Below are 24,569 nucleotides of genomic sequence, written 5' to 3'. Positions count from 1 at the left end.
CTTTACTGAGGATCTGAATTCATGTCCATCCTTTGCTCTGTTTCACCTCTGCCCTCCCTGATCACCTCTCTGCCATTGTCCACCTTCCTCTGTCTCTCATATGTTTAGTATTTTATTGTTACTTCTGCTGACCGTGTCTCAATGAGGTTTCTACTGCTGCCCATCCCCTGACCATGTGCTGCTGGTTCCCAGCTTTATTTTCCCACAGTATCTTTCATAGCCAGGAATTGTTTTTCCTGCGCTATAGTCCATTTCTCTTCCACTTCTGAGCTTATATTGATCATCAAATTCTGCAGCATTTTTACTCCCTGTAAATCATTCTGTGAACTCTGCAATGTTTACTCTGTTTCCCTCTCCACAGATACCAGCAAATATTGCCAATCCCCAGTTGCCTGTGGAGAAGATGATGTTTGACCTTCTTGAACGCTGCAGTCCGTGTGGTGAAGGTGCTCCCACAATGCTGTTAGGTAAGGAGTTCCAGGTTATTCACCCAGTGATGATGAAGGAACACTGATATATGTCCAAATCAACAACAACAATTTGTATTTATAAAGCACTTTTAATGTAAGACAATGTTTCAAGGCATTTCACAGAAATGTTACAAAACAAGGTTTGACACTGAGCCACATGAGGAGATATTTGGGCAGGTGATCAAGCGTTTGTCAAAGAAGTGGGTTTTACAGAGTAAATTAAAGGAGGAAAATGAGGTAGAGAATGGGAGAGGTTTAGGGAGTGAATTCCAGAGCTTGGAGCCTTGGAAAGTGACAGAATGGGCACGAATGTAGAACAATAGAAATCAGGAACACTCAGTATGCCAAATTAGAGGAGCGCAGATATCTCCGAGGGTTGTGATGCTGGAGGAGATTCCAGCAATAGGGAGCAGCCATGCAGGAATTGGAAAATAAGGGGTGGAGTCAGGCGATGTTACTGAGGTGGAAATAGGCGGTCTTGGTGATGATGTGGATGTGTGGTTGGAAGCTCATCTTGGGGTGAAATATTTCACCATGGTTGTGAACAGTCTGGTTCAGTCTCAGACAGTTGTCGGGGAGAGGGATGTTGTCGGTGTCTAGGGAGTGGAGTTTGTAGTGGGGACTGAAGACAATGGCTTCAATCTTCCCAATATTTAAATGGAGGAAATTTCTGTTCATCCAGTACTGGATGTCAGACAAGTCAGGACGGTATGTGACTTGGAGGGGAACTTGGAGGTGATGGTGTTCACATACACCTGCTACCCTGGTCCTTCTCAGGGGTAGAGGTTGAAGGTTTGGGAGATTCTGTCAAAGTTCTGGTTTATTTGTAGGTCTATGAAAAGCCCTCTCATCTCACCCACTGCCTCTCCCACTCCTCTCTCTGACTTTCTCTCTCTCTCCTTTTCTCCTTCTGTCACATAGAATTCTCCAGTCCAGCGGGTTGTGGATGCTCCATCATTGAATATATTTCAGGCTGAGATGGGGAGATTTTTGGTGTCTCAGAGAGTCGAGGAATATGGGGAGTAGGGGGGAAAGTGGAGATGAAGCCCAAGATCAGCCACGATCGTATTGAATGACGGAGCAGGCTCGAAGGGCCATGTGATCTCCTGCTGCCCCTAACACTTGTTTTATTATTGAAACCAGAGTCTTGTGTAAGCCCAGACTGGGTGGCAGGTTCCCTTCCCTGAAGGACATTAGTGAACCAGTTGGGTTTTTATGACAATCCAGCAGTTTTCATGGTCACTTTTCCCTCGTGCCGGCCCCACAAATTACCTGATTCATTCAGCTCAATTTCACAACCTGTCTTTGTGTTTTTGTGGGTTCTCTCTCACTCCATTTTTTCTGTTTTAAATCAATTTCACAGGATATTAGAAGGGGAGGATTTGCAGTCGGGAAACTGAAACCAAACATCACATCAGGATCTGACGGAGTCGCCCAATTTATCGTAACCTGAATGTTGTTGGATTTTGAACATGGAAGGAAAAAGCACCGTTCACAGTGGGGAGAAACCGTACACGTGTTCTGTGTGTGGACGAGGCTTCATCCAATCATCAGGCCTGTCAAAACATAAATGCAGTGAGAATGGGGAGAAACCTTGGAAATGCGGGGACTGTGGTAAGGGATTCAATTACCCGTCTGAACTGGAAACTCATCGGCACAGTCACACTGGGGAGAGACCATTCACCTGCTCCACGTGTGGGAAAGGATTCACTCAGACATCTGACCTGCTGACACACCAGCGAGTTCACACTGGGGAGAAACCATTCACCTGCTCCATGTGTGGGAAGGGATTCACTCAGCCATTCAACTTGCTGAAACATGAGCGACTTCACACTGGGGAGAGACCGTTCAAATGCTCAGACTGCGGGAAGTGCTATAAAAGCTCCGGGGAACTGATGTCCCATCGTCGTGTTCACAGTGACGAGAGACCGTTCAGGTGCTCTCACTGCGAGACTGGGTTCAGGTGGTCATCTCAACTCACTGTACACCAGCGAGTTCACAGCGGAGAGAGACCGTTCACCTGCCCCGCGTGTGGGAAGGGATTCACTCAGTTACCCCAACCTGTTGACACACCAGCGAGTTTACACTGGAGAGAGACCGTTCACCTGCTCCGAGTACGAGAAGGGATTTACTCAGTTACCCCACCTGCTGAGACACCAGCGAATTCACAAGTGACAACAGTGAATGGATTTTGCTGTTAATCACATCCTGGACTGAACCATGTTGATTGGGGTCTGTTTCTACTAATGTTAATCAACTCCAACCCAGTTAGAGCTGTTAATATTCTAAATAAAGTCAAATAAATCAGCTCTGTGTTAAACATACAAATTAGTTCCTTCTGTAGGTCTCTCCCTCTCCACTGTCTCATCCATTCTCACCTCCAACAACAAGTGTGAGGAGCTCATGGAGCTTCTTTGTCACTAAGATTGAGACAACCTGATCAGCTGCCTCTGTTGCTTCCCCCCCTCCCACTATCCCACCGGAACAAACTGTCTCTAAAGATCCCCCTTGTCTGAACCCTGAACCCGCACCTTTCTTTAGTTTCGCTCCCATTTCCTCTCATGCCACCTTAGTGCTCATCTTGTCCATGAGACCCACCTCCTGCTGCATTGACCCTATTCCCATTAAACTGCTGGTCACCCAACTTCCCCATGTTCGCTGAGATTGTCAATGGTTCTCTCTCTTCAGTTACTGTCCCTCTCTCCTCCAAATCTGACATCATCAAGCCCTCGTCAGTAAACAAACCTTTGGCCTTGTCCTTGCAAATAGCTGTCCCATCTCCAACCTTCCTTTCCTCTCCAAACTCCTCAAACATGTTCACACCTCCCAAATCTGTGCCCATCTTTCCCAAAACTCCCTGTTTGAATCCCTCCAATCAGGTTTCTCCCCTGCCACTAATGTCATCCAATGTGACTGGGACAAAGGGAAACTATCCCTTCTCGATGTGTCTGCAGCCTTTGACAAGGTTGACCACACCATTCTGCTCCAACACCTCTCCACTGTTGTCCAGCTGGGTGGTGCTGCTCTCTCCTGGTTCCATTCTTCTCTATCTAACCATCGTCAATGAATCACTTGGAATGTCTTCCCTTCCCACTCCCACAGTTACCTCTGGTGTCCCCAAAGGATCCAGCCTTGGCCTCCTCTTATTTCTCATCAACATGCTCCCCACAACGACATCATCTGAAAACACAGTGTCAGTTATCATGTGTACACTGTCAGTGCCCAGCTCTACCTCAACACCACCTGTCTCCACTTCTCCCCTTTTATTAAATTATCAGACTGTTTGTCTGATATTCAATGGTGGATGAACAGAAATTTCCTCCAAGTAAACATTGGGAAGACCGAAGCCATTGTTTTCATTCCCTAGATACCAACTCCATTCCTCTCCTTGGCAACTGTCTGAGACTAAACCAGACTTTTTGCACAAGTGATGTCAGGTTTGACTCCGACAAATGTTCTGACTCAGGTGTATGTGTCTTGGTGAGTTTCCAGTCAAATTATATTGTGAAACCTCCCCACAGGCAGAACAGACAAACATTTCTCCTTCCACAATCAAAGGCTGGTCATTTATGAATTCAGTGATTCTATAAAGATCTTGTCGAGATTTTTGGTTTGAGTTTCCCATCTGAAAATCCTCTCCCTCTAATCCCCTGTAAACACAGTTTACAAAAGTCATCACTGTCAGTACAGGATAGAAATTCAGAACAGACAATTCTAGTTCCTATGGAATATTGTTTCCTCTTTCATTCTCCCAAATCTATAAATCCCTGTCCCACACACTCCTTCCCCTCTCCTAATTTTTTCCAGATTCAGTGTCCAGTCTCCTACTAATTCTTTTCTCCTCTCCAGATTCTCTCTCTTCCTGACCTTAAAGATGTAACTCAGGCTGTGGATCAATCCCACTCCTTCACTCCAATGCATTGACTGTTTATAATACAGGTGGAGGCCATTCACCCATCCTGCCTGTGCTGGCTCTCTGTAAGCGCAAATGAGCCAGTCCCATTTCCCTGCCCTTTCACGAAGAAAACCAGCAAATATTGTCAATCCCCAGCTGTCTGTGGAGAAGATGATGTTTGACCTTCATGAACCGTTGCACTTTGTGTGGTGACGTTATGTTTCACCCTGTGAAATGGTCACCTCGGAAACAATTTCACTTTTCAATGATGAAATCTCCTGCTAGGGACTGCAGCTGGAAAAATATCAGAAACACTGGAGTCAGAGGTTTCAAAAATCGCACCTTTGAAGAAAAATCCATTGAGTGGGGTAATGTCTCTGTGGAATTTCCAGTCAGTGATGGTGTCATCATCCCTTTGCTGCTGATTAATGGTGGTCACATTTCCCACAATCCTCCACACTCCAAAAACTGCTCTGTCCAACAGAGATTCCTGCTGTTCACCATTTGTTAATTGGAGGAATGTTGTCACAATTTACAGGGTAGTGTTAAAATTGTGGAGTCCTGAACCAAAATACAGTGAGGACATGTTGAGAAATTGTCTCAGAAAACATATTGTATTCTGGGCTTTATAAATAGAGGCATGGTATACAAAAGTAAGGAAATTATGTTAAACCCATTAAAAAAAACACACTTTGGCATCAACTGGAGTATTGTGTCCAGTTCTGGGCACCAGACTTTAGGAAGGATGTGACGCCAGATAAGATTCACAAGAATAGTTCCAGGTTTGAGGAGCTGCACTTACATGGATAGATTGGAGAAGTTGGGACTGTTGTCCCTGGAGAAGTGAAGGTTGATGGGTCTGAACAGAGTGAATAGGAAGAAACTGTTCCCATTTGTGGAAGGATCGAGAACAAAAGGGCACAGGTTCAACTTAATTGGGAAAAGAAGCAATGGTGACATGAGGAAATGTTTTTTTACACAGTGAGTGGTTTGGATCTGGAATGCACTGTCTGAGAGTGTTACAGAGACTGACCTAATCGGGACTTTCAGACCAGAGGTGGATCATTATCTGAAGAGGGAAAGGTTTCAGGATTACGGGGAAAAGGCACTGGGTAAATTATTCTTGCAGAGAGCTGGCAAAGACACATGGGCTGAATGGCCTCCTGTGATGTCAGCATTCCATAATTCTAATGGGACAGGTAGATATCAGATGAAATTAAACAAAAACATGGGGTGATGAATTTCATAAGTTATTAAAGATAAAAAGTGGGAAAGATTTAGATGGTGCAGAGTAAGAGAACAGTAAAGAGATGGAAGATTCGACCAAACACCTTGCCTTATTAGAAAGTTCGAGAGTCTGCTTTAAAACTTTATAAGAAATATAAACTGATCAGATTCCCTGTCCTCTATCGTATCTTCTCTTGATCCATCAATCAGAGTAAACATGCAAGTCCCTTATGTCCACAGTCACTTACATGAGGTTAACGTTATGGTATCTCCAGTCCTGGCTGCCCCCTTCCATCAGTATCTCCTCACTTTTATACCCTGTAGTGATCCAGCTCTGGCCCCTGACTCTTCTTTGTCTTCTCTGCTGGGTTTTGGCAGGAAGTGAGGAAAAGACAGCTGGAATTTCTCTAATCTGTGATTTACAAGGAGACATTCCCTGGTTCCCAGCAGTTACTTTTCTTCAGGAATTTTCTCATTCTCCCTAAACTCCCCTGCCCACTGTTAATTCTGTTATTTCTGATAGTTTCACAATTATAGGTATAAACATCACACATTATAATTTGATCTATTCCATTCCTCACTCTGGTTTCTGTTTATATTGTGGTTAATAACAGAGAAACTCTGTCCTTTTCCCTGATCTGATTCGAGTTTCCAATGAGCCGACTCTGGGCAATGGAATGTCTTATCAGTGTTGCCCTGATGACCTGTCTGCAGTGAAGAGCCTGTTTGAGTTTGTAACTCAGGCTGAACTTCTCTATCGCATAATACACATTATATCAGACATTTCCCCTCAATGTATATTTAGCCATCTTTTGTCAATATCTCAAACACTCAAAAGGTATTCAGAGACACAGACCTTTAAAAATGGGAGAGAGGGGGAGTTATTAAGTGTTTAAGAAGCACATGGGATCCTAGCTTTTACAATTCAGGGTGTAGGGTACAAAAGGACAAAGGTCATGTAAACCTGTACAAATCATCGGTTTGGCTGCAGATATAATATTAGGTCAAGTTATGGGGATTTTACACCAGGAAGGATGTCGAGGCCATGGAGAGAGTGCAGAGGAGATTCACTGAGATGAATCCAGGGAAGAGAGGCTTTAATTCTCAGGAGAGATTCCAGAAACTGGAGAACTTTTCATGAGAACAAAGGGTCATTGGAGATCTGAGGGAGGGGTTCAAAATCCCATCAGGTAAATGAGGAAAAACTATTTCCACTAGTCGGTGAGTCAGTAACTGGAGGAGAACAAAGTGAAACCATTACTGAAAGGCTCAGGCCCAGGGGTGAAATATTGAGCAGACAGTACAACAATATTCAGGTCACTCACTGTACCTTGGAGCTGTGGGCGGGGGATAAACTGCCGGCCTCTCTTATCTCTGGGTTAAATATTATTCTCCAAGAGGTGAAACAAGTCAGTGCTGGAGAATGGGGCATCCTGAGCATCGAGTGTCTGCTTAAATCATTCTCCAGTCAAATCTTGCATGGTTTAGATACAGGATAAAGCTCCCTCTAAAATCTACACTGTCCGCATCAAACACCCCCAGGGCAGCAACAATGTGGGGTTAGTAAAAGAGTAAAGCTCCATCTATACTGTCCCCATCAAACACTCCGAGGGCAGAAACAATGTGGGGTTAGTAAAAGAGTAAAGCTCCATCTACACTGTCCCCATCAAACACTCCGAGGGCAGAAACAATGTGGGGTTAGTAAAAGCGTAAGGCTCCCTCAACACTGTCCCCCTCAAACACTCCCAGGACAGGTACAGCACGGGGTTAGATAAGAGTAAAGCTCCCTCTACACTGTCCCCATCAATCACTCCCAGGACTGGTAGAGCACGGGGTTAGATACAGAGTAAAGCTCCCTCTACACTGTCCCCATTAATCGCTCCCAGGACAGGTACAGCACAGGGTTAGATACAGAGTAAATCTCCCTCTACACCGTCCCTATAAAGCACTCCCAGGACAGGTATAGCACGGGGTTAGATACAGAGTAAAGCTCCTGCTACACCGTCCCTATAAAGCACTCCCAGGGCAGGTACAGCACGGAGTTAGATACAGAGTAAATCTCTCTCTGTACTGTCCAATGTTTGGCAGTCATAGATTATGCACTAAGGGAGGTTATGATGTTGTCATTCTTAAGCAGATCTTGAGGTAGAAAGTTGAAATATAATACAGAAACTAAACAGATAGAAAGAGCGCATGACTCCTGGAAGGTAAGAGCAGTTTACCGCTCCCAGAGGATGAACAAATGGGTGACACAGGCAGAATGTTGGTCTCTGTTGCCAATGGCTGGGGAAGCAGCCCCTTCTGCTTCTTAACTGAAGTGTTGGGAAGTTTTTCTCCAGTCGCCTTCTGTTTGACGGAGGCTGCCCAGTGTGGATCACATCAAACATCTCTTTTCTGTCCCAAGTGATTGTTTTCCTCTTGAGAGCTTGTTTTTAACCTGTTCTCAGATGGTTGGTTTACGTGTGGGTCATGAGATTCTCTCAGGAATGTCTGTGCTGGAGACGTGTGCTTGGCCTGTCCTGTGTTTCTCAATCTGCAAACTGATGTCGGAATTTTCTTCAAAAGGAATATATTGAATATTAACGAGATCTTAAGATTTTAGACATCGTTATAGAGCAATTTTCTTACAGATCTCCCCAGCTTGAGTGAGGAAAAATCCTGACTGAGTTTTCACAACTGATTTCTGACTAATCTCGCTATTTCTAAGCTACAAGCTTGTTTTCCTCATTTCTTGTTGATATATCGTAGGTAACACAATAAAGTTACCAGAATAATCTGATCGCCATCAACTTGAATTGGCATTCCTCACATACAGATCACCTCTTTCAATCATATTCCTTATCCTTTTGCAGCAGTGCTCCTGATTCTAAATTATTAAAGCAACAGATCCTGCATGGACTTAAAAGATTCTCCAGTTTTCCCTTCACCTGCATCCACCTTGTGGATAATTCTTATTAAGTATTATTTCTCCTTGGCCTCCAACCAACCCAACCCAAATCCCCTTTGCTTTAATGTTGCTCCTTCTGACAATTGCCAGTGTGTTTAGTTCTATCTTGATTGTTTTAAAGTCAGTTTCTCCACAGTCTATGTGTCAATACCTTAATGATTTAGAAATGTTGACTCACTCTGCTGCCCACAGTAATCACTTTACGTTAATATAAAATCAAAAAACTGCGGATGCTGGAAATCCAAAACAAAAACAAAAATACCTGGAAAAATTCAGCAGGTCTGACAGCATCTGCGGAGAGGAATACAGTTAATGTTTCGAGTCCGTATGACTCTTCAACAGAACTTTACGTTGTTCTGTTGTCGAATAGCTGAGCATGTTTGGGACCCATTCTTTACTGCAGGTTCAACATGCATTTCCACATGTTAATGATTTCACACATGACAAATCTGCACACTCACACCAGTACGCCAACATCATGGCACACACTTTATCTGATACAAGCAGTTCTTAGTCTTTCAGGCGATCTTATCAGAAGGTCAAACTGGGTCTTTGTCAAAATATCTTTACTTTACCCCCACTGCAATGGTCTGCAGTAGTGACCAGACTATCAAATGCATCCACAAAACAGTTCATAAACAAAGATACAAATATCTCCAGAAGCTATCAAGTTAAGAGCCTCCACTACACTTTCCATTCACGAGAATGGACAGTGATACCAGGTTGATATATTCCATTCAACTACACCAAAGGTGAAGGAAAATAGGGAGTGTGGGGAATTGTGAAGAGGACTGAGAGTGATTCAGTGTGAACACACAGGTTAGTAAATGGGGCCGGTAGATGTCAGATTGAATTCAACACAGCCGAATATGAACATTTTGTAAGTTACAGTAAAATAAAATATACACCAGACAATGAGTACAGCAGCAGGACTGGGACATCCCATCTCCAAACACATCCCACCCTGTTCACACTGAGAATCCCAGGGTGGAGAACTGGGACATCCTGTCTCCAAACACATCCCACCCTGTTCACACTGAGAATCCCAGGGTGGAGAACTGGGACATCCTGTCTCCAAACACATCCCACCCTGTTCACACTGAGAATCCCAGGGTGGAGAACTGGGACATCCTGTCTCCAAACACATCCCACCCTGTTCACACTGAGAATCCCAGGGTGGAGAACTGGGACATCCTGTCTCCAAACACATCCCACCCTGTTCACACTGAGAATCCCAGGGTGGAGAACTGGGACATCCTGTCTCCAAACACATCCCACCCTGTTCACACTGAGAATCCCAGGGTGGAGAACTGGGACATCCTGTCTCCAAACACATCCCACCCTGTTCACTCTGAGAATCCCAGGGTGGAGAACTGGGACATCCTGTCTCCAAACACATCCCACCCTGTTCACACTGAGAGTCCCAGTATTTGGGAGGTGACAGCGTGTTCAAACACTGTGGAGAGGAGAGGGAGGTTGGAGGTGGGGCAGTAGTTTGCAAGGACCGTGGGGGTCAAAGGTTTGTTTTTTGGTGGTGGGGGGTGATAATGACAGATTTGAAGGAGAGAGGGACAGTACCTGGGAGAATGAACTGTTTAAAATCTCAGTGAACTTGGGGAAGTTGGATGATCAGCAGTTTATTGGGAATAGGGTCGATGGAGCAGGAGGTGGGTCTCATGGACAAGATGAGCGCTGAGAGGACATCAGGGGGGATGGGAGAGAAACTAAAGGAAGATTTGGGTTCAGGGCTCAGACAAGGGGGAACTTTAGAGACAGTTTTTCCAGGTGGGTTAGTGGAAGGGAGGGAAGCAGCAGAGCCAGCTGATCGGATTGTCTCAATCTTAGTGACAAAGAAGCTCCATGAGCTCCTCACGCTTGCTGTTGGAGATGAGGGTGGAGGAGAAAGGGGAGAGGGAGAGCCCTTCAAATGGAACTAACTTGTTTTGGAGATAATAGAAAGATTCGACAAACTGTGTTGAGCATAAAGCTGATTCATTTGACTTTGATCCATAATATGAACCCCTATAACTGGACTGGTATTTATTAACATCAGCAGAAACAGATCCCAATGAACATGGCCCAGTCCTGGATGTGATTAACAACAAAATCCAATCACTGTAGTTACTTGTGAACTCGCTGGTGTCTCAGCAGCGCAGATGACTGAGTGAATCCCTTCCCACACTGGGAGCAGGTGAATGGTCTCTCCCCAGTGTGAACTCGCTCATGTCTCAGCAGATTGGATGATTGAGTAAATCTCTTTCCACACTCAGAGCAGGTGAACGGCCTCTCCCCAGTGTGACTGCGCTGGTGTACAGTGAGTTCAGATGATGATTTGAACCCAGTCCCACAGTGAGAGCACCTGAACGGTCTCTCGTCAGTGTGAATATGTTGATGACGAATCAGGTTCCCAGAACTTTTAAAGCCCTTCCCGCAGTCTGGGCATTTAAAAGGTCTTGCAACAGTGGGAACTCGCTGGTGTATCAGCAGGTGGGTTGAATCAGTAAATCCCTTCCCACACTCGGAGCAGATGAACGGCCTCTCCCCAGTGTGACTGTGCTGATGAGCTTCCAGCTCACACGGGTAATGGAATCCCATCCCACATTCTCCACATTTCCATGGTTTCTCCCCAGTGTGACTCTGCTTGTGTCTCGAAGGGCCAGATGATCGGCTGAAGCCTCATCCACACACAGAGCATGTGTACAGTTTCTCCCCACTGTGAACGGTGCTTTTTCCTTTCATGTTCAAAATTCGATGATATTCTGGTTACAATAAATTGGGTGACTCCGTCAGATCCTGATGTGATGTTTGGTTTCAGTTTCCCCACTGTAAATCCTCCCCTTCTAATCCCCTGTGAAATTGATTTAAAACAGAAAAAGGGAGTGAGAGAGAACCCACAAAAACACAAAGGCAGGTTGTGAAATTGAGCTGATTGAATCTGGGAATTTGTGGGGCCGGCACGAGGAAAAAGTGACCATGAAAACTGCTGGATTGTCATAAAAACCCAACTGGTTCACTAATGTCCTTCAGGGAAGGGCTTGAGGAAATAATGGTCAAATAATATGGAATTAATACAGGAATCTTTTGTTAAAGGTTACTTTGGGTAAATTCACAGTGAAACATAATTTAACAGGGGTCAAAACTTGCTCGCAAAAGTAGCGAGGTTAAATCCCCTCACAACAAAGGTGAGTTTACTGATGAGAAATACACACACCTAAAAAAATGGGATTCCATGGTTCTTGCTATGACACTAACAGACAAGCTACAATACTGGCTCTGATAACTAAAACCCCAAAACAGATAAATGAAATACTCAGCCCCAATTTTCATTATCTCAATACCTTGACTCAGCAACATTAACCAACAAGACTTTTACAGGATGTCCAGTTTTCAGGAATTAATTCAAAATAACATTTCCTAGAAATTGAACGGACACCCTCACTATAATAGGTGGTCCTTTCACCAAATATAGAATACTAATTAGAGGTGGTCTGTTAGTGATCAAATGGGCATCTTCTACCATTAACTATACAACCTCAAAATTCATGATAAATATCTCAACCCAAACTTGAGTCTTTAGATTTGTCAGGGGGATTCATCAGGTTCAGAACTGTTCTGAATGGAGTGAATCTCACATTCTGGAGGTTAAGGAAATATTACTTTCATATTTGATGGATATTCTTACTGACTGTAGAATTCTTATATCCGTAACAAGGAAAGTTTAAACTTTGGATTCTCATATTGAGATCAGAACTAGTTATCTTTTCAGGATTTATTTAGCTTTGAAAATTATACTCTTTATATACTCACAAGATCGCATGTTTTCTTATAATAACAGCCGTTTCATCAATGACCTTCCTTCCATCATAAGGTCAGAAGTGGGGATGTTAGCTGATGATTGCACAATGTTCAGCACCATTCGTAACTCCTCAGATACTGAAGCAGCCCATGTCCAAATGCAGCAAGACCTGGGCAATAGCCAGGCTTGGGCTGACAAGTGGCAAGTTACATTTGCACCACACAAGTGTCAGGCAATGAGCATCTCCAACGCGAGAGAATCCAACCATCACCCCTTGACATTCAATGGCATTACCATCACTGAATCCCCGACTATCAACATCCTGGGGGTTACCATTGACCAGAAACTGAACTGGACTAGCCATATAAATACTGTGGCTACAAGAGCAGATCAGAGGCTAGGAATCGTGTGATGAGCAACTCACCTCCTAACTCCCCAAAGCCTGTCCACCATCTACAAGGCACAGGTCAGGAGTGTGTTGGAATATTCTCCACTTGCCTGAATGAGTGCAATTCCCACAACACTCAAGAAGCTTGACACCATTCCGGACAAAGCAGCCTGCTTGATTGGCACCATGTCCACAAACATTCACTCCCTCTACCACCTTCGCACAGTAGCACAATGTGTACCATCCACTAGATGCACTGCAGGAATTCAATGAGGCTCCTTAGACAACAACTTTCACACCCACGACCACTACCATCTAGAAGGACAAGGGCAGCAGATAGATGGGGACACCACCACCTGGAAATTCCCCTCCAATTCAATCACCATCCTGACTTGGAAATATATCACCATTCCTTCACTGTCGCTTGGTCAAAATCCTGGAACTCCCTTCCTAATAGCACTGTGGGTGTACCTACACCACATGGACTGCAGCGGTTCAAGAAGGTAGCTCATCAGCAACTGGGGATGGGCAAGAAATGCTGGCCCAGCCAGTGAAGCCCACATCCTTACAGCTGCAGGATCCATCGCTCCCTCCCAAACGAATAAAAAAAAAGGAGAGAGTGAGAGATACAGAGAGAGAGAGAAAGATGGAGGCAGGGTGGAAGGAGAAAGATTTCAAACATCTGCTACACAACCAGAGCATTGACAGAATCTCCCAAACCTTCAACCTCCACCACCCAGAAGGACCAGGGTAGCAGGTATATGTGCAGACCATCACCTCCAAGTTCCCCTCCCAAGTCACACACCCTCCTGACTTGTCTGACATCCAGTACTGGATGAACAGAAATTTCCTGAATTTAAATATTAGGAAGACTAAAGCCATTGACTTCAGTCCCCACTACAAACTCCACTCCCTAGTCACCGACTCCATTCCTCTCCCTGACAACTGTCTGAGGCTGAACCAGATTGTTCACAACCATGGTGAAATATTTCACCCCAAGATGAGCTTCCAACTACATATCCACATCATCACCAAGACCGCCTATTTCCACTTCAGTAACATCTCCTGACTCCACCCCAGTATCGGCTCATCTGCTGCTGAAACTCTCATCCATTTCTTTGTTACCTCTAGACTTTACTATCCTAATGAACTCCCGACCGGCCAGCCTCCTACATTCAATCTCCCTGTAATCTTCAGTCATCCAAAACTCTGCTGCCCATGTGCTTACTTGCACCAAGTCTTGTTCACCTCTGTGCTCACTGACCTACAAAGATCCCTGTTTTAGAAGCACCTTCATTTTCAAATTCTCACTCTTGTTTTCCTCCATGGTTGTGATCATCCCTATCTCTGTAACCCCCTCCAGCCACACATCCCTTTCAGATCTCGACACTTATCTAATTCCAGCCTCTTATCATACCTGATTTTAATCGCTCCACCATTGGTGACCGTTCTTTCATTTGCCTCGGCCTCAAGTTCTGGAATTTCTTCCTTAAACTTCTCCACCTCACTTTCTACCCTTTAAGATACCCCTTAAAACCGACCTCTTTGACCAAGCTTTTGGTCACCTGCCCTAATATCTCCTTATGTGACTCAGTGTCAAACGTTACTTTGTAACATTTCTGTGAAATACCTTGTGAAGTTTTATTATGTTAGAGGCACATAGTAAATTATTGTCACTGACTTGGACATATGTCGTTGTTCTGCCTCATCAGTAAGACATTGCAACTCAAAGCGTGAATCAGTTTGATGGACAAGTTGTTCCCATTGTCATTGAAAATATTACAAAAACATTGCCCCCAACAAAGATGGCGACCGCGCATGCGCCCTCCTGTACATTGCCTCCAAAAAAGATGGCGGCCATCTCCCCCGCGTCGGTAACTGGGAAAAAGCTGCGGCCTCGCTCGATACAAACAGGTGACGGTCTCCCCGGCATCATTCCCGGGGTTTGCTGCTTATACAACATATTTGCGAAGCCTCCCGCCCATCCGACGGACCCATCGCTCCCTCCGCCCCACCATTCACCCACTCACCGATTGAGGCTCAGAGAAAGGTCCATCTCTCCATCGCCATTACTCACACTGCGCATGCTTCACCCCCAGCCCGGCCCCGCCCCTCATTCACTCCGATTGGTTGGAGGACCAGCCGCTCCCGCTTGGTCCTCCGGTTCTTTCTATTGGTCCGGAGCTGCCATGAATCAGCCGGGCATTGTGACGGATTCAAATGGTGAGAGCGGCCACAGTCTCAGCCTGACTTGCTGATTCTTGGCAGCATTTTCTGTTTGGGAATTAGAGCTTGAGATGGATGGTCAGTTGCCCTCTGTCCAGGGGGGATTCACACTCATTTCCCTAGTGCACAGATTATCACCTTTACTTTACATGTTATTATCTGAAATTGTTGAAATGAATGTTGAGCCTGGAAGGTTGTAAAGTGTCTAATCAAAGATGAGCTGCTGTTCCTCCAGCTTCCATTGATATTCATTGGAACAGTGCAGGAGTCCGAGGACAGAGAGGTCAGAGAGGGAGTTGGTGGAGAATTAAACTGGTAAATAGCTTGAAGCTCAGGATCATGACTGCAGACCGAATGGTGATGATCCATAGAGCTGTCACTCAATCGGGATTTCGTCTCCTCAACGTAGAGGAGATCACATCGTGAGCAGTGAATACACATCACTAGATACCAAGGAGTACAAGGAAATCACTTTGTCACCTGGAATGTTGGAAGGGAGGAGGTGAAAGGGTGGGTGCTGAATCGGCTGTGCTTGAATGGAAATGATTCATAGTGTTGTTCAAAAGAACACAAGAAATAAGAGCAAGGGTAGACAGTCCGTTCCATTGAGCCTGCTCCAACATTGAATGATCTTCGACCTCCACTCTACTTCCTCTCCCCCCACCCAATCCATTGATTCCCTGAGTGTCCAAATATTAATGGATTTCCATCTTGAATATGCTTATGATGGAGAACAATAAATTCAATTGAAGTTTTAATCTGGAAAATGCACAAACAAGGTGCTCTTGAATTGCACTTCACTTCCTCACTGCTTGCCAATCATGTTAACTGTACTTTCCACTGGCCCTGTGCAGAAATCTAGTCATTCTCTGACTGTTTAAAAATAAGAGGTCGCCTATTTAAACAGAGATGAGGCGAGTTGTTTTCTCTCATAGGATTTTGAGTCTTTGGAACTCTCTTCCTGAAAAGGTGGTGGAAGCAGTGTCTTTGAATATTTTTAAGGCAGAGGTGGATAGATTCATCATAAGCAAAGGGGTGATAGGATATTGGATTCAGATCTGAGGTTACTATCAGACATGGTCTTATTAAATGGTGGAGCAGGCTCGAGGGGCCGAATTGCTCCTTGTTCGGATGTTACTGGTAAGACAAAGTTTAAATGTTCTATGTATGGGAAGAAAAATCACTTGTTCACATCGCCTGCTGAGACTACAGTGAATTCACATCTAACTGTAGGGGGTTATTCTGTTGTTATTTACATCCAGGACAGAACTATGGCAGAGGGCGGGTGCATTTCATTTGTCATATCAATTTACTTAATAATATTATATCTTGGCACTATCATTCAATCGTCATAGGGTCACAAAACACAATTTTCTGTTCATAAAATTTGGTTTTCAATGGCGACGGGGCTACCCAGCATTCAAATGGGAGGAGAATGTGCCCTATCCTCACTGCAGCTCCCTGCACATGCGCATCAGAGCGTGAGCGCGCGCTCGGAGCGTTTTGGCCAGCTTCGTGAGCACGCGCAGTGCTGGTCTGTGACTGAAGCTGCTCAGAGCGGGTCAGAGAATGTCGAGTGGAGCAAACTAACAGAGTTAGTGGGTGTGTGAGGAGGAATGCAGCCAGCGGAGTGGACAGGGATGCTTCGTAAAGACACAGTGCAGGCCGCAAACCCCAAATAACAAGGTACCGGTCCTGTGTTTACAGGAACGAAAAAGTCTGGATTTCTCCCTTCGCCAGGCCCAGATTAACGGCCGCCATCTTTATAGGGGGCAATGTGTAGCAGGGCGCATGCGCGGTCATCCTGGTCCAGGTAGCAGGAGGAGAGAATATAGTGAATTTCTATCCTGGACTGACAGCGATGGATTTTGGAAACTCCTCTTGCAGGGGGTTCGAAGGGGAAGATTTACTCACAGCAAACCCAAACCAGGAGTAATGTTTGTCTCTTCGCAGTTTATATCCTGGACTGACACTGATGGATTGTTTTGCAAACTCCTTTTTACAGGACATTAAATGGGAAGGATTTGCATTTGGGAAACTCAAACCAAACATCACATTAAGATCTAACAGAATCACTCAATTCATCGGAATGTGATATTATCGGCCTCTGACTGTAAGCATTGAGTTCCAGGTCATTACCACTCACTGTGGAAAATTTTCTCCTCACATGGCCCATGTACATCTTGCCCCAAATCTTAAGTCTGTGTCATGTAATCATTTTACAATCAGATACTGTGAACAGCTTTTATTTAACTACGTTATCTAAGCCAATCATAAACTTGTACACCCCTATCGAATCTCCTCTCAATCTACTTTGCTCCAAGGAGAACAACACCAGTTTCTCTAAACGAACTTTATTAGTAAAATGCTGTTAGGTAAGGAGTTACAGGTTATTCACCCGGCGATGATGAAGGAACAGGGATATATCTCCAAATCAACAATAATAATTTGTCTTACATTGAAAGTGCTAGAGAAACACAATGTTCCAAGGCATTTCACAGAAATATTGCAAAGCAACATTTGCCACTGAGTCACATAAGGAGATATGAGGTTAGGTAACCAAAAGCTTGATCAAAGAGGTCGGTTTTAAGGGGTATCTTAAAAGAGGAAAGAGAGGTGGAGAGGTTTAAGGAGGAAATTCCAGAGCTTGTGGCCTAGGCAAATGAATGAACGGTCACCAATGGTACAACGATTAAAATCAGGAATTCTCAGGAGGCTGGAATTAGAGGAGCTGAGATACCTCTGAGGGTTGTGAGGCTGGATTACAGAGATAGGGAGGGTGAGACCCTGGAGGGATTTGAAAATATGGATGAGAAATTAAAAATGTTGCTTCTTATCCCAGAGCCTTTGTAGGTCGGTGAGCATAGGGGTGAAGGGTGAACAAGACTTGGTGCGAGTAAGCACACGGGCAGCAGAGTTTTGGATGGCCTCAAGATTACAGGGAGGGTGAATGTGGGAGGCCGGCCAGGAGTGTGTTAGGATAGTTAAGTCTAGAGGTAATAAAGGAGTAGATGAGAGTTTCAGCAGCAGATGAGCTGAGACTGGGGTGGAGTCGGGCGATGTTACTGAGGTGGAAATAGGCGGTCTTGATGATGATGTGGATATGTGGTTGGAAGCTCATCTTGGGGTGAAATATTTCACCATGGTTGTGAACAGTCTGGTTCAGTCTCAGACAGTTGTCAGGGAGAGGGATGGAGTCCGTGGCTAGGGAGTGGAGTTTGTAGTGGGGACTGAAGACAATGGCTTCAGTCTACCCGATATTTAAATGGAGGAAATTTCTGTTCATCCGGTACCGGATGTCAGACAAGTCAGGAGGGTGTGTGGCTTGGAGGTGATGGTGTTCACATTCACCTGCTACCCTGGGCCTTCCAGGTGGTGGAGGTTGAGGATTTGGGAGGTTTTGTGAAAGTTCTGGTTTAGTTGTCAGTTTATCAAAACCCTCTCCTCACCCCCTGCCTCTACCACTGCCCTTTCTTCTCTACTTCTACCACTCCCCTTCTCTCTCTGCCTCTCCCAGTGCCCTGCTGTCTCTGCCTCTCCCACTGCCCCTTCTCTCTCTGCCTCTCCCACTGCCCTTCTCTCTCTGCCTCTCCCAGTGCCCTGCTGTCTCTGCCTCTCCCACTGCCCTTCTCTCTCTGCCTCTCCCACTGCCCCTTCTCTCTCTGCCTCTCCCACTGCCCTGCTGTCTCTGCCTCTCCTATTGCCCTTCCCTCTCTGCCTCTCCCACTCCCCTTCTCTTTCTGCCTCTCCCACTGCCCTGCTGTCTCTGCCTCTCCCACTCTCCTTCTCTCTCTGCCTCTCCCACTCCCCTTCTCTCTCTGCCTCTCCCACTCCCCTTCTCTCTCTGCCTCTCCCACTCCCCTTCTCTCTCTGCCTCTTCCACTCCCCTTCTTTCTCTGCCTCTCCCATTCCCTTCTCTCTCTGCCTCTCCCACTCCCCTTGTCTATCTTCCTCTCTCTATCACATAGAATTCTATGTGGGTTGCAGATGCTCCATCACTGAATATATTTCAGACTGGGATGGAGAGATTTTTGGTCTCTCAGGGAGTCAAGGGATATGGAGAGTGGGCGGGAAAGTGGAGTTGAAGCCCAAGATCAGCCACGATTGTATTGAATGGTGGAGTCGGCTCGACGGGGTGGCAGGTTCCCTCCCCTGAAGGACATTAGTGAACCAGTTAGGTTTTTATGACAATCCAGCAGTTTTCATGGTCACTTTTTCCTCGTGCCGGCCCCACAAATTCCCAGATTCATTCAGCTCAATTTCACAACCTGCCTTTGTGTTTTTGTGGGTTCTCTCTCATTCCTTTTTACTGTTTTAAATCAACAGGTTATTGGAAGGATTTTGAACATGGAAGGAAAAAGCACCGTTTACAGTGGGGAGAAACCATACACGTGTTTTGTGTGTGGACGAGACTTCAGCCGATCATCTGACCTGTCAAAACATAAATGCAGTCACAACAGGGAGAAACTGTGGAAATGTGGGGACTGTGGGAAGGGATTCAGATCCCCATTGGACCTGGCAATTCATCGGCGCAGTCACACTGGGGAGAGGCCGTTCACCTGCTCCGAGTGTGGGAAGGGATTCATAAATTCATCCCACCTGCTGTGACACCAGCGAATTCACACTCAGGAGAAACCATTCATCTGCCCTGAGTGTGGGAAAGGATTTACTCAGTTATCCCACCTGCAGACACACCAGAGAATTCATAATGGGGAGAGACTGTTCATCTGCTCTGAGTGTGGGAAGCGATTCACTGATGCATCCAACCTGTTGACACACCAGCGAGTTCACACTAATGAGAGACCTTTTAAATGCCCAGACTGCAGGAAGTGCTACAAAAGTTCCAGGGAACTGATGTTCCATCAACGTATTCACACTGACGAGAGACCGTTCAGGTGCTCTCACTGTGGGACTGGGTTCAGACAATCATCTCAACTCACTGCACACCAGCGAATTCACACTGGGGAGAGGCCGTTCACCTGCTCCGTGTGTGGGAAGGGATTCACTCAGTCATCCAACCTGCGCGCACACCAACGAGTTCACACTGGGGAGAGGCCATTCACCTGCTCTGTGTGTGGGAAGAGATTCAGTCAGTCATCCAACCTGCTGACACATCACAGAACTCACACTGGGGAGAGACCGTTCACCTGCTCAATGTGTGGGAAGGAATTCTCTACTTCACCCAATCTGCTGAGACACCAGCGAGTTCACAAGTAACTATAGTGATTGGATTTTGTTGTTGATCACATCCAGGACTGAACCATGTTCATTGGGGTCTGTTTCTGCTGATGTTAATAAACTTGTTACAACTCACTGGGAATGGTGCACTGTAATATCCAGCCCCACTGCTCCCCGAGCCAAGACAAATGTGAAAAGTTTTATTAGACCACCAGATTGCCCCAATTCTACCTAACTGTTTGATTTAGGTTAACAGAATACAAGCACCAGGTTTGTAAACTTAACAAGTAAATAACTGTTTATTAAACAAATCGTCTTTAACCAGTGGCAAAAGCAACATGAACTGCTAACTTTTAACTCTATTACAAGCTGTACCCCTTCTTAAACCCCGACAAACAAACACACGCAAACACACACAAATACAAACGCAAACACACACACACAAATACAAACACAAACACACACACACAAATACGAACGCAAACACACACACAAATACAAATGCAAACACACACACAAATGCAAACACACACACAAATACAAACGCAAACGCACAAATACAAACGCAAACACACAAAATACAAACACAAACACACACACAAATACAAATACAAACACACAAATACAAACACACACAAATACAACATAAACACACAAATACAAACATACACAAATACAAACGTAAACACAAATGCAAACACACACAAATACAAACACACACACAAACACATGTAAGACACACAAAACATGGATTTTAAGAGTGAGATAAAACAGTTCAATAACACCATTCCAGAGTTCAGGATTAGATGGATTGACTTTGATTGCTTTCTTCCAAATTCCTTGCAGGTTGTTGTGGCTGACATGAGGTGGTCTCCCAGCACTTGCAGTCTGTCGTTCTCTGGTTGAAACTTGATTTTAATGTTTCTACTGGTGATTTCTCTGTTACGACCAAGCAGTTGATAAAGTTGAGTTATTTAAAAATCCCAGAGGGAGACTTTAACCAAATATCATAACCAATAATTTTAAATATTATGTTTAAGGTGCAACTCTAAATTCAGGAATCAGACCACTAGTTCTCGAGAGGTTTTATATTAAGCTAAATGAAACATTTTATTAATTTACACAAGTTAAATATATGCACATGGCTACAAATTACTAGGATCATAACTTTAAATTCCCAAACTATTCTCCATGAAGGCAACAGCAACCCATAGACTTAACCAGACACCAGGCAAAGCATTTTCACCTCACAAATTCAAAATTAGGTTCATTTCACTTTGGTTCCTGTGGAGACAGTTGAAGACTTACAGCTGCTTTACTTACATTGCCTCTGTCCTACACACACAACACGGCTGTCTTGTCAGACCTAGCACAGCTCATTGAATGTCAATTCTCATTGTATCACCAACCTCTTTGAACTCCACCTCTCTAACTATAAAACCCCTTTCATTGTACCAATTTTATTAGCAATGTAAATATATTGCTTGGTCTCTGCAAGCAAGGTGTCAGAATTCACCCCACTTTTTGAATGGTCTATTCAAAAAATGGAAATGCACTCTATCCCTCTTATATCTCACAACTAGTATACATCAAAGCACCCAGACCAGCTGGCTTTTGTCCAGTTAAGACACCCACAGACTAAACCTCTATTTTTAAAGAAAAATATTTTCCAATAATATATACATGAATAGCTTCATGACATTCCCCTCTTTTCCTCTTGACAGGGGCTTCTCAAAGAAAGCAGAATCCAATGGTATGAGGAATAGCCAGCTGGCTACAATGGCAGGATTACTGGAATCTCACAAAACACAGGAGAGAGAGGTTTCAGGTCTTTCCTCTTTCCAGGCTAGGAGCTGATGTACTGCACAATCGCCACACAGAACCTGGCCACTTGGTCAGGAGCCAATCAAAACTCCATTGCTAGGCAGTTCCCTAGGCCTCCTTTCCAGTACCATTTTGTCCAACCAGGCACACTGTTCCAAGAGATAGCAACATTGTATATTTCACATCCTGTTCCAGGGAACATGTCTTTCAACTGCAGCCATGGTAGTTTTTAAAGCCAAGCCACAGTCCAAGAAAATTGGGGAAAAAATGCTTTTACAACAGTCCAACAGAAATGAAAAGATATATTCCTTAGAAACTTCAGTCCAGTTATACATGTTAACATTCTGGACAAAAGTCAAATAAATCAGCTTTCTGTTAAATACAGTGTATTGAATCTTTTTAACATCTCTAACACAAGTTATTTCATTTTGAAGGGCTCTTCTTCTTTCCTGTCTCCTCCATCCTCACCTCCAACAACAAGTGTGAGGAGCTCATGGAGCTTCTTTGTCACTAAGATTGAAATAATCTGATCAGCTGCCTCTGCTGCTTCCCTCCTCCCAGTGCTCATCTCCCATGTCCGACCTCTGAACCCACATCTTTCTTTAGTTTCTCTCCCACCTCCCCTCATGCACCCCCCAGTGCTCATCTTTTCCATGAAACCCACCTCCTGCCTCATCGACCCTGTTCCCACTGAACTGCTGATAACCCAACTTCCCCATGTTCACTGATATTGTTAACAGTTTTCGCTCTTCAGATACTGTCCATCTCTCCCTCAAACCATCAACCCCTTCCTCAAGGGACAAACCCTTGACACCACTATCCATGCAAACTACTGCCCCACCTCCAATTTCCCTTTCCTCTCCAAACTCTTTGGACATGTTCACACCTCCCAAATCTGTGCCCATCTTTCCCAGAACTCCATGTTTGAATCCCCCCAATCAGGTTTCTGCCCTGCCACAGTACTGAAACAGCTCTGACCAATGCCACCAATGACATCCTATGTGACTGTGACAAAGGTAAACTATCCCTTCTCGATCTGTCTGCAGCCTTTGACAGGGTTGACCACACCATTCTGCTCCAACACCTCTCCACTGTCATCCAGCTGGGTGGGGCTGCTCTCTCCTGGTTCCATTCTTCTCTGTCTAATCATAGCCAGAGAATCACTTGGAATGTCTTCCCTTCCCACTCCCATAGTTACCTCTGGTGTCCACAAAGGATCCGGCCTTGGCTTCCCCTTATTTCTCATCAACATGCTCCCCACAACGACATCATCTGAAAACACAGTGTCAGTTATCACATGGACACTGACAGTGCCCAGCTCTACCTCACCACCACCTCTCTCCACTTCTCCACTTTTGTTAAATTTTCAGACTGTTTGTCTAATATCCAGTGGTGAATTGTGCAGAAATTTCCTTCAATTCAATATAGCGAAGACTGAACCCATTGTTTTCATTCCCGAGCGACCAACTCCATTCCTCTCCCTGGCAACAGTCTGAGACTAAACCAGACTTTTTGGATGCTTGATGCCAGGTTCGACCCCGATATAAGTTGTGACTCGGGTGTCTGTGTCCTGGTGATTTGCGGATGATACGAAGATTGGAAATGTTGTCAACTGTGATAGGGAAAGCCATGAACTTCAAAAGGACATAGACATGTTGGTGGATTGGGCAGACAAGTGGCAGATGAAGTTCAATGCAGAGAAGTGTGAGGTGATTTGTTTTGGTAGGAAATATATGGTGAGATAGCATAAAATAAAGGGAGACCCTCTAAAGGAGGTGCAGGAACAGAGGGACCTCTGTGTGTACGTACTTAAGTCATTGAGGATGGCAGGGAATGTTGAGAGAGCAGTTAATAAAGCATTTAGTATCTTAGGCTTCATTAATATGGGTATTGAGTACAAGAGTAAGGAGGTCATGTTGAACTTGTATAAGACACTTGTCAGGCTTCACCTGGAGTACAGTGTCCAGTTCTGTGCACCATACTTGAGGAAGGATGTGAAGGCTTTGGAGAGAATACATAGGAGATTAACAAGAATAATTCCCAGGATGAAGAACTGTAGCAATGAGGATAGATTAGAGAGGTTAGGACTGTTTTCCTTGGAGAAAGGAAGGCTGAGAGGAGATTTAATAGACGGATTCAAGATCCTGAGGGGTATGGACAGGGTAGTGAGAAAATGTTCGCACTTAAGAGAACATCAAGAACTGGAGGGCACAGATTCAAAATAATTGAAAAAAGGAGCAATTGTGATGTGAGGGGAAAAAAATCACCCAGAGGGTGGTTGGATTCTGGAAAAATCTTCCTGAAAGGGTGGTGGAGGCAGGTTCGATCGAGGTATTCAAAAGGGAATTGGATTGTTACATGGAGAGAGAGAATGTGCAAGGTTACGGGGATAAGGCAGGGGAGTGGGACAAGGTGGAATGTTCTTTCAGTGAGTCAGTGCAGACTCAATGGACAAATTGGCCTCCTTCTACACTGTAACGATAATGTGATACTGTGAAGAACAACAACAACTTCTATTTATATCAAGCTTTTAACATGATAAAATGTCCCAAGGAATTTCACAGGAGCAGGACATATTAGGCCAGATGGCCAAAAGCTTGGTCAAAGAGGTCAGTCAT

At 44.8% G+C, this 24,569-nt stretch overlaps 1 pseudogene; it reads left to right on the top strand.

Annotated features, from left to right (window-relative positions):
* Positions 1-21,893, top strand: part of LOC144698015 (uncharacterized) — an 84,563-nt pseudogene extending 62,670 nt beyond the window's left edge.
* The last annotated feature ends 2,676 nt before the right edge of the window (positions 21,894-24,569 follow it).

Source organism: Cetorhinus maximus, chromosome 23 (genome assembly GCF_964194155.1).
Source record: "Cetorhinus maximus chromosome 23, sCetMax3.hap1.1, whole genome shotgun sequence".
Classification (NCBI taxonomy): domain Eukaryota; kingdom Metazoa; phylum Chordata; class Chondrichthyes; order Lamniformes; family Cetorhinidae; genus Cetorhinus; species Cetorhinus maximus.
The sequence above is the reverse complement of the archived record's forward strand: the minus strand, read 5'-3'. Positions and strand labels throughout refer to the sequence as shown.